Source organism: Bemisia tabaci, chromosome 8 (assembly GCF_918797505.1).
Source record: "Bemisia tabaci chromosome 8, PGI_BMITA_v3".
NCBI classification, from domain to species: domain Eukaryota; kingdom Metazoa; phylum Arthropoda; class Insecta; order Hemiptera; family Aleyrodidae; genus Bemisia; species Bemisia tabaci.
In genome coordinates, this window is record NC_092800.1 from 7930421 (window position 1) to 7943879 (window position 13459).

Below are 13459 nucleotides of genomic sequence, written 5' to 3' on the forward strand. Positions count from 1 at the left end.
ACTGTTATCTCTTTCAAAAGTTGGTACTCCTTGCTCTGATAGCCGGGGCCACCAGGATAGTGGTAAGTGCAACTCAGTGATGGAGCTCGAGACTCATTAGACCCTTTGTAAACGTGCTCATAAGGAGTCCATAGCCTCTCTGTCCCACGCTCCTGCTTTGCGTCCGGCGTCACGAAGAACATGGGCCTTGGGTCCAACGCGGCCGTACCCGTACCCAATTACTCAGCTTCATTAAACCATTTCACGTCCGCTAGGATTCATCCAATTTTCAAAAAAAATTGTTGCGCATGTATTTAGCATTTGGTTTCCTTATCTCGTTAAAACACAATAAAAAGAGACCTCATTCATAAAAATCCGGCCGAATAGAAGAGAAGTTACAGTAATCGATATCCGAAGAAATCACAAAACCTCGACTCTCGATACGAAAAATAAATGAAGGGGAAAAAAGAAAGTATAAATTACATTAAATATAATTGACCTCAAAATTTGACAAACAATTCATTATAGTACCTAACGCTGAAAAAAACTGGGCGAAATTACCAAATTTGCCTTTGCAAGGGCTCTTGTAAGAATTTTGACCTGAAGACACGGTCCGGAACTAAAACAGCAGTACTCATACAATACCACGGTGTGCAGAACGAGTAACATTTTCATACGTCAAATCGAAAAATCTTTATATTTTTAACTACAATGTTTCTTGAATCGTTTAAGCAGAAAAAAAAAAAAAAAAATTCGTCGAGGATTCTGGAACGCAAGCGCTTTAAAGTATTTGGGGCTATAATAGCTAAATCACCGGTAGTAACTCGTTATAGTATTAAAAAGAAATTGACTCCATAGTTTAATTCCTTAGTTTCTTGAATACGATCTTTTTAAGCAATTAAAACATTTATACCACAATTTAAGCCATGGGGTGGATTTCCTGAGACGGCGGGTGGGTTGGGTCCCGCTCAACCGATATAATATCACGAATTTCTCATAGAACCTCACAGTGGCTTGCTTTTTTTGCTAGCGATTCGGCCATCGAACCGGAGCTTTAAATGGAAGCTGATAATTACCCAAAGCTCTGCGAAAATTTTGAGATGGTATAAGACACGGTTTGTTGTAGTAGCGGAGGAGAGGCGGGCAAAGCGGCTAAAATCCTATCTAATTTTTACAGTTTTTCTGTTGAATTAATGTTGCCGCGGGCTTCTGACTGTCCACACATAGTTCTGTTCAGCATATCGATACATAAGTATTTACATTTTACATACGTAGAATCTAATTTTCACGTCGGGGAGTTGACATATTTTGATTTTTTCGATTTTATACGGAAAATTGATGGTTTTTCGGGATTGAAATTATTATTGTTTCATGAAAAATAAATGCACCCAAAATGACTATAGCATATTGATTCTTACACATTTGCACTCACAAAATTGGTTGGTAAATTCAACGAGTGGGTGCATCGACCTGGTATATCAAGTTTCTGCAATTTTTTACGGCAAATCAGTAGATTTTCGGGATGTAGATTGCTTACTTTCAATTCATGAATGAATAAAGCAACGACATGGTTGAACTTCTTTGCATGGAAAGACGTTTAAAATAACAAAATCAAGACGTATTTAATGCAATTGCATTTATATCGAGTCAATTTCTTTTCAATAATATAACGGGATTTTTACTACCGGTGATTTGGGTATTTTAGCCCCAAAATACCTTTAAATCGACTTTATCTTCTAGGAGTTCGACAGAATTTTTCCTTTCTTCGCTTAAATTATTCCGTAGCACTTTTCTTCAAGAATCTGATAAGATTTTGCTTGAGGCAGATCAAAAAACTTAAATTCGATCGAATAGCTTTCTACTTTCACAATACACGGTCTCGTCAAGGTGCGTCTTTGACCTCGCAGTGTTGGATCGTGAATTCTCTTTTTATGCTGTTTGCCTATTTTGAAATCTCTGTAAATGAAAACTAAAGGGGTTGATATGTGCGAGTTAATGACGCGCCTTATCAACACATTGTGTTGGAGTTCACTGCTTGTTTTTTTTAGTAATTCTTTCAGTAAGATGCGCTGTAGTCATTGCTGGATTAGTGTCATTCGTTCAAATAGGGAAGTTTTGACGTAAAACATGACAGCGCCGAACTAATCTTGCATCGAGGCTCCAGTTTCGGTAATGTTTGGTGTGTGACCGTGTGCTAGATGCAGTAGCTCGTGTCGCCAAATTCCCACATTTCAAGGAATCTCGACTCCAAGTCAATTTTTCTCGGATATCCTTACACCCTTACACATGTAACCGGAAACAAGCAAGCCTACCAATTCGGCTTATTTCGTCGAACTACGAGTACCTATCAATCAAATATGATTGAGTAAAATTATTTGAACGAGAAATTCAAAACTTGAATGTAGTAGTGTCTCCTGGCAATAACTGAGGCCATCGCTCTTAGCATTGCAGCTGTTTTTCTCACGTTCATTATGATTGGTACGCAGAACCATTAATTTTTGGTCATTATAATTTATGCCATGCAACCTCGGAGAGGTTTGCTTTTTTATTTTGTCAATTCCAGATACACACCGCCAAACATTAAATTACCACAATTGAATCGCGTAAGGCAACTCACAATCTGTCTCATCTTTATTTTTTGAAAAGAGACCTATCAACGGTGTGAGTCGTGAATCCCATAACTCGGTTTGCGACGTCGCAGATTTTCTCGTCATACTTTATTTTTTAAACACAAAACTACTCAACGGCAATTCTTTAAAACTGCCGTGATTTTTCCTCTCTGCGCGAAGAAAATTTTGCATAAACTTCAAGGAATGATGTCAATTTGTTCTCCTTTAAAAAAATAACATAGAGGCGGAGATTTTCAGATACCGCAAATGAGTTATGTGATTTTCGACCTACACCGTGAAAAATGGCGCTATGTGAAAAATGGCGTAAGACTGCTAATAAAAATTAGGTCGGGGCGCATTTGGAATTGCAAGGATTCAAACGCCTGGAGTTTGAATTGATTTCGTTATGAACATTTACCAAAATATATAAGGTTCCTTTTTTCTTCTTTCCATTTTCTTCCCTTTCTTCCCCCTCCTTTTTTTGGGCGAACGGGAGGGTGGAGGGGGGTTGCACATCCCCTACACCCCGCTTGGATCTGCCTATGGGGTAAACGTCCCATTTTTGACAGTGCAAGCTCATTCGCTGAACAGACGAGTTCTTCTTCAATAAGCCTGTAGGCTTATTGAACACATTATAGAATATGACCGAAAACTGACGCCATCCATTTGAAATAATTGCTGACTCCGGAGTCAAACTAACCACGAACTCCGAACGGAGATTAACCTCAGCAACGGAGGAAAACTTAAATATCATGTTCTGCCGCGCTAAGGAAAAACCTGATCCTTCAAGCGTTGTCATATTTCCTTCAATATAAATCGAATTTGATGGAAAAATTGTGAAATTTTTTCTCAAAATTTTTTAGACAGTCTTGTTCAAAATTCGATCCGATCGATCTGAAAATTTTAAGGAAGGATGCACATAACTAACTTTCCTTAAAAAAACAGTAACTTTCCTTAAGTTTATCTGGGGAAATTTGGCAAACCTTGATTCTTCATACGGCGCTCTTCCTAAGCACGGTAAATTTCTGATTATTCTCACGGTGTACGCACAGACACACCGACACGCACTCGTCGGGTCGGGGTGACTGCCCCGATCGCGCCATCGCCGCCGGATAGCGAAGAGAGCAGTAAGTGCATTTCTATATGAGCCATGATTAGCACACGCTTTTATGTGTCTCGAGGTTCATCCCGGCATGCACTTACTATCACGGCAGATCGATTCATCGTGAAAATACATACCTCACGAGCCGAGCGGCCGAATTTCCGGGCGAATTCGGCGGTGATCCAGGTGATTATCCATAACGATGCGCCGGGCGGACCCCAAGACGGAGCCCGTGACAATAGCCGTGATTGACAGGGACTCGAGGGGGACTCTATTTCATGAAAGGCGGGGGGAAGGGGGGTCTGTTTACAGTGTAATGATTCTGCGCACGAGCATAGCGCATCGCGGCGCATATCACGTCGACGGCGCGGCGCGACGCGCGGCCACGATCAAACGCGAGCGCGCGGGCGGACGCGATCGCCCGACCCGGTTCTTTTGTTGCCCGGGTCGCTGTTGCCACGGGATTACAGATGAAAAATTTCGTAAAATTTCTCTCGTGTGAAATTTTGGCAACTTTTGGGGATGCATTCAGGAGGCTAAGAAACGCCATCAAACAGTGATTCTCGATTTTGACATTCTTCAGCCCGAGCCTAAAACATTCACGCGTTGCGAATAGAGGTGCTATTTGGTGTCCATAGATATACATCCATGCTCTGAGCTTTCAAATATTTAGGGATTAAAGCCGAGTGGAATCTGCCACAGCAGATCTACTCGTAAGTTCCGTGAAAATTTGGCGCCACTACCGGATTTCAAACCCGGGACCTATTGACCTAGAATCGACGCGACCACTAGGTATAGGCACTTAGGCAGATCCAGACACTTCGAACGATCGGGGCGGAAGGGGAATCCGTGAAGCTTCCTTTGGAAAATTTTCGAAATTTTGAAGCATCCAATGTTTAGTTGGAGTCAATTTTGTCGTGAAGAATATACCAAGTATGAGCGTTCTTATTCCATCCTCTTTCATCCTCCGTACCTTCACTGAAAAAAAGGATCATATTCCCAACTGTACTCCTGGCTGATTTTGGCGCCAGACATAAGAATAGTTACACTAGCCAGAAGTATGGTTGATCCAACCACATTTTCAGCTGACTGAACCATATCTCTGGCTTGTACTACCACTCCAATATCTAGTGCCAAAATCAGCTAGGAGTATACTCTCGTGCTCAACGCAGAGTATACTCCGTGCTAGGAGTTACCCGTGCAAGGAGTATACTCTCATGCCGAAAATCCAACAAGATTTTCCCGCGTTTTTTGGAACTTAACACTTTATAAAATAAAAAATGTTTTACCCATGCACCTCAAATTTTTAGGTGAAGTTCTTGAAAGTATTTGCAAAGGAATTCTGTAAAAACATTGTTTCAAGTTACACAAGTTTTTCTGCTATGATACATTGTTTCCAAAAAATTGAAAATGGCTTTTATGGCGTTTTAGCGTTGCACAGCAGTATAGTTGGGATTGTGATACTTTTTTTCCGTGTTCCTGATTTCTTTCTTCCCATTTATTTCTTCTTTTTTCGTCTCAATGAGAAGGACGTACGTCGTGCGCTCGCCTCCCCCCCCCCCCCCCCCCCCTGGATTCGCCTATGCCACCAGGCCAATTTGGTCGATTGTGTATTGTTTTTAGGAAGAAACACAAATTAATAAATAAAAAAAAACAAGCGGGGTTGGCAACACCGCGGGCTGATTAGGAGTGAGCATCGGAGGAAACGGAAATAAAGAACGGGCGGGCGTGCCTCTCTTCGCCCCCCTCCCCCCGGCTGCCTTTTTCTCGTACTTCGCCCACCTGATGGACGTCGCGATAGCCGCTTACATCAAGGTAGTCCTCGGACCGACCGCGTTGTAAAAATGCAACCGGGGATCCCTTTCCACGTCATTCAGTTTCACGAAAAAATCTGCGTCGGAAAAATCTGGCAACGGAGCTGCATTACAACTTGGCCTCCTGTCCTCGTTTTTATTACCACCACCACCCCCCTTCCGAGGCATTGTTTCCAGACACACGAGGGATGGGTGTGTGTGGAGTCGGCCGCCCTTCGCGCACTTGTTGGTGCACGGGAGAATTTTCGGGTATTCCATTGTGTTGTACTCGCGGGTTGAGGCTCGTGGGAACACGGAACGGTGTGGGTTAAATATGCATGTGGAGTGATTATCGGTCGGTCTTGAGTATTACCCATCGTACGCACCATGCGGGAATGCAGTTATGATTAAAAATGGGTCATCAATTGTTGTAATTTGTTGTTGTGGTTTTTTTTTTTATTCCAATTTTCCTTTATTGCTGAAACATAGTACAGAAAGAGAGTATAAAGGCTAACTACTCTAAGTACAATAAAATAAGACATATCAAAGAAAGGATTAAGTTAGGGAAAGAGAGAGCCGGAACCGCAGCGAAGCATAACATCAGCTCTTTCTACCCACCTTCCATCAGGAAGGATTTAAAGTTGTTGTGGTTGTAAAGTTGTTGTGGTTGATTTAAAGTTATTGTTGTGGATGGTATGGTGGTGGTGGTGGAGTGGTTGTTGTTGCTGTTCTTGTTTTTAATGTTTTTTTTTTGTTCATTGTTTTTCGCCATTTTAAGCAAACAATTGTGTGCACTAAAGTAAACTTAAGAAGGAAATAAATTACACGAAAATTTTGAGCGTTTTGTTACACTGAATTTTCACACTGAAAAAAAAAAGTTACGGGCTACATGGACATACAGTCCGTTCCGGGCTCAGAGGCTGGAAGTTTCGGGTGCTGGAGCCGTAGCTTAGACTGCTCCGGGTGCTGCGACCGGAACTCACGGCCTCTGAGCTCGGAACGCGGACGGTATGTCTATTCTATAGCCCGTAAAAAACGGCTTTCACGCCCGGAGTTTTTTTTTCAGTGCACAAAAGGGGACCGTCTCTAAATTACAGAACGCACTTTTTCGGAATTTTTAAGAGGTGCACAAAGAGGAGTTCGTATTTCAACTTCATTTCACTTGCTTGATTCTTCAGAGAAGTAGGGATCGTTCATGAAATACGTAATCGCTTTGAGAGGGAGGAGAGAGGATCTAAGCCTTCGTTTACGGGTGCGTTACAAGGGGGAGGGGATGTTAATGGATGCGATTTGAATCGTTTGAGCCAATTTTGTAACCTTGGAATGGAGTTACGCTTCTTCGTTCGGGAAACGACGGGGGTGTAAAGAGGTCGAATGAGATCGAGGGAGATAGGTTATCTTTGACTTGAACTGAAAGGGACTTGATCGTAGAGGGCATTGCTGTCATGACGATGACGTCACTACCAAAAGAGTCCATAGTGCGTGAAAAATCCGGATGATTTCAATCATACCCGACAACGCGCTAAGACAACAAAGTAAGCCTCCCCGACAGTGACCTGTCAGCGGACGAACAATAAAAAAAGCTTGTAAAAAGGCCGCGGCCGACAAGCGAGGAACACGTAATGAACTCATTTGAGAGAAAAGCCAAGGAGCGTAAACCTAGATTTCCCGCAATTTGACAAGCCCTGGGAAAAGAATGATTTACAAATTTCTTCGGAGCCCCGCCCGTGTAAAAGCACCCCCTCGCTACGCCCCCAACCCTTGCTCTGTTTTGCTCACCTTCAGTGGCGCGGCGTGCTTTGCGATATATCGATTGATTTCCATTTAAACCTATGGAAAAGGATCGATTATTAAGGTGGTCGCTGCGAACACCCTGTTTATCGATCATTTTCCATAGGTTTAAATGGCATTACAATCGATATATCGCAATTCACGCCATGCCACTGCTCACCTTCCATTAACTTGGGGTCATCAAACACGGCGAGGGAAACTCTTGAAATGTGAAAGGTTCTCTCACGCTAGACTTGCGTCAATCTGTGCCGCGGCATGCCTAAAAATACTCTGCTGAAAAATCAATACGTAGATTGATCGAATGGATCTACGTCGAATAACTAACGACGAGATTTATGCGTTGACTTTCTTGGATGTATTTTTACCATTTCAAGAGGATTAGACGTGAAGAATTGAGTAATTTTAATGTTATGATTTGAATTTTTTCATGAAAGCTATTTTTGATTTTCAATACAGCGCACGCTTGCTAATTCGAAATTCAATGGGCCGAGGTTTTTTTCCGAATTAAAGGGTTTTCGAATTGGCGAGATTTCGAGTTACAAAGAGCGGTGGCAAAAAATTTCGAAGTAAAGGGTTTTTTCAAGTGGATCAGCCTCGCCTTCGAACTATAGAGCTTTTCGAATTAAAGGGCCTTGAATTAGCGAGCGTGCACTGGCACTGTAACCGTAATAATTCAAGAATTTAGTCGGTTCATCATTTTGTACCTCATTGCCTCTAATGGACTACAGAATTTGCAGATAATAAAAATAGGTAAAAAAAAAAACTAAAAAAAAAAACTCAAAATAATCCACACCTTTCTTGATTGAACTGCACCCAGCATTTGGCATCCTGTACCTAGTTTTTTTTTTCTTTTCTTTTTTCTTTTTGCTCGATTACTTCTTTCTTCACTTCAAATTCATCTTCTCAAAAACGAACAAATTAATGTGAATTTGTGACATGTTCAAAAAATCGTTACCAGTTATTGAAAAAATATGCCCTAGAAGTTTCGGTCGCGAGTCTTGATCCACTATCTGATTCATAAATTTCATTGAAATTCCACATTTGAAATGTAAGTTTCCATTTGCTTTATATTAATTGCACTTCAATCACAATTCATGAATGAATTAAGAATCTTCATCCTTAGCATTTCATAAAATCTGAGACTTCCTTTAACATAATAGATGACCGATCGCTCTTTCAACTCAAAACAACGTGAAGAACAATGGTAGAATATACGAAGTTAGGTTTGAACTCAACATGCAACTATTTGAACTCCGCGTGGGCCGGGTTGCATACGCTCCATTTTGCAGGCGAAATGTGAGATTTGCCCACGGCTTTCGCGATAGAGTATACGGGTGCAATTAGTGTTTTCCTCTATCGTAACGACTATTTTAGTCAACTATTTGAACGCTTCTGTCGAACAGATTTTTAATGCGATTCTAACAAACTGAGATGCTTTCCGAAAAAGGAACTCGGAGGAATAGACGAAGTTGGGTTTGAACCCAACATACAACTATTTGAACTCCGCGGTGGGCCGGGTTGCATACGCTCCATTTTGCAGGCGAAATGTGACATTTGCCCACGGCTTTGGCGAGAGAGTACGGGTGCAATTAGTGCTTTCCTTTGTCGCAACGACTATTTTAGCCAGCTAAGAGGTTTTCTTTGTAAAAAATAGTGTATGATAGGAAGTCTTAAACGTCGCAAATTGAGACACGTGGTATGGTATTTTCAACGTAGTATCGATACAGTTATCAATCTACCCTCACCATCGGTGCACTAATTCCTGCAATAAGAAAGTAAGTCAATCGATTGAATTTTTACCCCTCTTTTCCGATTGATTTCGACAGAATAATCCCTACAAATGACCAACAGTTTCGATACATGATTCAACAGAACATAGGTCCAAAGGTTCAATTCCAGCTGGCAACGTGCAACGGGAAGAGCAGCGTTGCCAATTCCGTCACGGAACTATCGTAAATACAATGCGGAATGGTGTGAATTAGAGATTTTCCGGCCCGAGTTGACGACTTCCTCTTGCAAGCTGTAAATCCACGACCGTGAAATAAGCACCGAATAAGGACTGATGGAGCCTGGCTCTGGAATAAACCAGTGTCGACCTTTCTCGTCGACCCTTCCGTCGCCCGCCGAAACTGCCAAGCGGAGGAGGAGAGCGTCACAAGATGACGTCATTTTTCCTGGTATTTATGATAAATGTGACGTTCATCCTGACTTCATATTCCAAAACACACCACAGCCGTTTCTAGTCCATTGAAATTTACTTCGTCGTGATGGAAAAACGTTCTCTATGGAGTTGTTTTCTCTTTGAGGTAGCCGAAAATAAAAATGGTAAGTGGCCTCTTATCGTCGCCTCTCCGATGTGAGGGGTCTATTTTAACATGAGCCCTGGAAAGCATAGAAATATATGGAAAACAGGGCTCACGTGGAAACTGAGATATGCCCTCACGCCAGAGGAGAAACGTTACAGTATTACAGTCGACGTTTTCCATGCACACGCACAATGGATCGATTCAATAGGAGAGGTCGGATAAAATTCAGAAACTTTAAACGCTTATAACTCCATTTACACAAAACTTTGAGGTTCTAAAAGGTGGTTCCATTGGTTTCCTCGTGAAATTTTCTTCTTGAGACACCCCTTGTAATTTGATATGTGACGAAATAAACATCAAAATTTGCAGCTGTAGTCAAAAATGGCATGTCCGACCTCTCTAATATTTACTCGATCCTCTGTGACACGTAAGAACGTACGAGTAGTAAGTTAGCCTGTAGGCTGAGCAACAGAATCTACCACCTTAGATTCCTGAAGTGGGTTTCAAAATAATAATTAGAAAAAAACTTGTAAAAATTATCTTGCGCATTGAACGAAGCACTAAATCATTGTTTAGAGGTAAATGAAGTCGGGTATCCTCAAAACATTTAACGTAGAGCAGTGGCGATTTTGCAAGTTAGCAACACTGCATTTCCTTCATTTAAATCCATTAAAAATATCGATTTCAGGAGCTGCGGGCTGCTTCATCGAGAATCGATTGTTTTACATTCATTTAAATGGAGGAATAGCGGTGTTGCCAACTTTCAGGAATCGCTGCTGTGCTCGAGGACTTTCTTCGCCTACCGCTGGCTGCTGCGGGGAACTTGATGTGAAACTTCGAAACCAGTTGTAGCGTGGAAGCTGAATCGGTCCATCAAACAGTATTCCAACCTCTGGGCACGGGTCGACATTTCAGTTCATTTCACAAACGCAGCGGCATTTAACATTCCATTGAAATGTACCGACGGATTAGAATCTTTGCTCCCAAATCCGATTAAACGTGTCGGCTGCCGGATACCAAAGCAAGTGAGAATTGACAGGGCCATATGTCACTAAATGTGGTCGTTCAGACCAGTAGCGAGGCGTGAATGGTCGATAATCGATATTTTCCCATCGAAGCTATGATAAAAAATCTGATCTTAGTGTGTTCGTTGAGAACACCATGTTTATCGATCCTTTTCCATAGGTTTAAATAGCAAATCAATCGATATATTGCAAAGCACGACAGGCCACGTCACGCCACTTGTTCAGACATCGAGACTCGGTTGGGTGTGAAAAAAATATAAAATGACCCAACCGATCCAATATTAGATCTCAAGCACAAACCGATGATGCGATGCCCTGTGTTGATTTTAAATTACCTAAATTCCGTAGGGAAAGTCAAGGGGGAAACTTAAAATTCCTTGAGTTTTAAAATTAAATGCTAATAGACATGTTTGACGAACTTTTACTCGACGCTGTGCTCTGCTGCAGCTACACTTATTTATTTCGTTTATAAGCAATCCACGAATTATACAAATGAGTTTCAGTTTTTAAAACTTTTGGAATGTTTGTATGTATATTAATAAAAATGGGAGACCAATGAGATCTGTATCGATGGAAAAAAGAGAATAACTTGTTTTTAACGACATCAATCCGTTTTGTTGGGTTGGTTGCATTCGGATTCATTGATCGATACTAGATACTACTAAAAAAAAGGTTATGCAGGTTAAATAGATTTGTTAAAAAGTTGGTATTATTAATCATCATGTCAATGGACCAAAACAGATGATTCCTCAACTTTCTTAATACCTATCTTGCGAAAAGCCAAATCATGCGATGCGACCTTTCTTCGCGCGAAAACACATTTCATTAGTCCATGTGTTACACGTACCTACATATCGCATTCGGTGGTGAAAATGTTACCTCGTTAAAGTACAAATTTGCTTTGAGGGAAAGTAGTGATAGATTATTTTTAATAGCGTTGCTGCTGACTGACGGTGATAACGTGGGCGACAACTAAGCTATTTTCAAAGAAGGGGAACCAAGCTACTTCCGAACCTAGAAGTCTGCTAATATGTATGTAGTAAGTGCAGGAAAAAAAGTTCAGTGACATGCCCCTTAAGTAGTACGGGGATCTTTATCAGCCCTCTATTCTTTAAGTGCAATTAGATTTTTTTCCTCAGAACAACATTGGGTTTTGGGCAAATTGTGAGATTGATCAGTGCTCACTACCTAACATTAACAATAGTAAAGACTAGATAGAGCTATATAGAAGCCAATTTGCCATTTTCCTGGTATAAATCGCCATAATTTTTCTTTCAGTGATCACACACCGTCGTTACCCTCACGAAAGAACGTAACTACATTTCAATGTTGCCAAATTTGCCTTCAAAACTTGTTTTCTTACCAGGAAAATCATAGGAGCTTTTAACTGTAAATCTCAGTGATACCACTGATACGACATTCAGAAAAAGTTTGGGCAAAGATTGCATGGCTTATTCTTGTAAAAAATCAAATTATTTGAATCAATGGACCATGCACCAGACAATGTTTCATCTACAAGAGAAAAACACATGATTTCGTTTCAAATTTTAAGTAGAAGACGATTCACGTACAAGGAAGTTTGGATATCAGGTCTTGAACGAGATGTTCCAAATATATTTTTAACACAGATCAAATGGAACTTAGATGCTACAAATGACGTCATGTGTATTTTTTCCATTGAACTAATGTTAATTGTAAACACTAACACCTTTTTTTAGGAGTTGATTTCCAGAATTCTTGTTGTGTGATTCGTTTTTCTCGTGAAACTTTAAAAAGAGAACAACATGCTGCATACTGATTTAATTCATACTGTATTTACGGACCCATTTTGCAACCTCGGAATAGTGTTACGTTCCATCCTCCGGGAAAGACGACTTTCTTTTCTGAAAATTTGTTAAAGTTTATTTGGATTTAAAACGAGAGTACGTTCACCCCAAGATGGACCGCCCCACATAACCACATGCACCCCTTCAACACCCCCAACAACAAGCGACGACGACATGATTCTTCCACTTTCTTATAACTTCCTTTTCTTCCATTATGAAAAGCGGTCATTAATTTATCACATTTTATTCAGAGTTAACCGAAAGACGTTCACCAAAAGATGGACCGCCCCACATAACCCCACGCACCCCCGAACACCCCCAAGAAAGCAATGTTATTGTTTACCTTTGGGTCGGCGACCGAGGTCCGTTCACATAGGCGTCACTGAGCGAGCGAACTGTTGCACCACACGCGCACCACGGACTGTACCCAACTCCGGCTCTCACTCTCGCCGCCGCGGTCTTCGCGGGCCGGTCGAAGGTTTTTCGACTTGGAGGCGCCACAGCCACCCGCCCCGTGCCCCCCAGCGCCCGGACCCCCCGTCCCCCCACCCGCGCCCGGACCCCATCCCCACCGCCACGCACCAGCACGCAACAGCCCCCCTCCCCCCTGCCCGGCTCCGGGACTGTTTATTGCCGCGATCGAACTTTACGATATTTCGGGCCCGGACCGGACTGACCCTTTCGTCATCGCCGCGGGAGCTTTGAAGCTCCGGGCTTCTCTAAAAAGAACGCCGTATGAACTTTCGAGAGTTGCCAAATTTCCCTTGATAAAATATGCATTTTTTACGGAATTCATTTATATTTTTCCCGAAAATTTTCACATATTTTAGATTACAGTGCGTACGAAATAAACTGAAAATTTCGAAAAAAATAATCATATTATTCCCAGTGAATTCGGTTTTTATCGAAGGAAATTTGGCAACGTTTGAAGGCTCATACGGCGTTCTTCCTTAGCACGGCAAATCTGCCGTTGGAATGAGCTTACTCGCCGACGGAATTCGCTTTTTGAGCGGCTCTTGACTTTGGCA

General features: G+C 41.7%; 1 protein-coding gene across 1 annotated transcript in view; it reads right to left on the reverse strand.

Moving 5' to 3' along the window:
• LOC140225213 (plasmolipin-like) overlaps positions 1–12913 on the reverse strand; it is a 38515-nt gene extending 25602 nt beyond the window's left edge. The window contains exon 1 of the mRNA XM_072303259.1: positions 12775–12913. The gene's annotated coding sequence lies outside the window, so the exon portion shown is untranslated. The remainder of the gene's footprint in view (positions 1–12774) is intronic.
• Between the last annotated feature and the right edge of the window lie 546 nt (positions 12914–13459).